Here is a 297-nt window from a genome sequence, read left to right as displayed (position 1 = left end):
CTTGGCCTCCCAAAGTGCTGGGATTACAGGCATGAGCCATTGTGCCTGGCCTTTTTTTTTTTTTTTTAAAGACATGGTCTTGCTCTGTTGCCCAGGCTGGTGTACAGTGGCGCAATATTGGCTCACTGCAACTTCTGCCTCCTGAGCTCAGGTGATCCTCCCACCTCAGCCTCCCAAGTAGCTGGAACTATAAGCATGCACCACCACGCCTGGATAATTTCTTGTATTTTTGTAGAGACAGAGTTTCACCATGTTGCCCCCAGCTGGTCTTGAACTCCTGGGCTCAAACAATCCACC

At 49.8% G+C, this 297-nt stretch overlaps 1 protein-coding gene and 1 long non-coding RNA gene across 2 annotated transcripts in view; one reads left to right on the top strand and one right to left on the bottom strand.

Moving 5' to 3' along the window:
* LOC117978262 (huntingtin-interacting protein 1) overlaps positions 1 to 297 on the top strand; it is a 136208-nt gene that overhangs the window by 48625 nt on the left and 87286 nt on the right. The window lies entirely within an intron of this gene.
* Positions 1 to 297, bottom strand: part of LOC134730687 (uncharacterized) — a 40477-nt gene that overhangs the window by 32870 nt on the left and 7310 nt on the right. The window lies entirely within an intron of this gene.

This window comes from Pan paniscus, chromosome 6, assembly GCF_029289425.2.
Source record: "Pan paniscus chromosome 6, NHGRI_mPanPan1-v2.0_pri, whole genome shotgun sequence".
NCBI classification, from domain to species: Eukaryota; Metazoa; Chordata; class Mammalia; order Primates; family Hominidae; genus Pan; species Pan paniscus.
The sequence above is the reverse complement of the archived record's forward strand: the minus strand, read 5'-3'. Positions and strand labels throughout refer to the sequence as shown.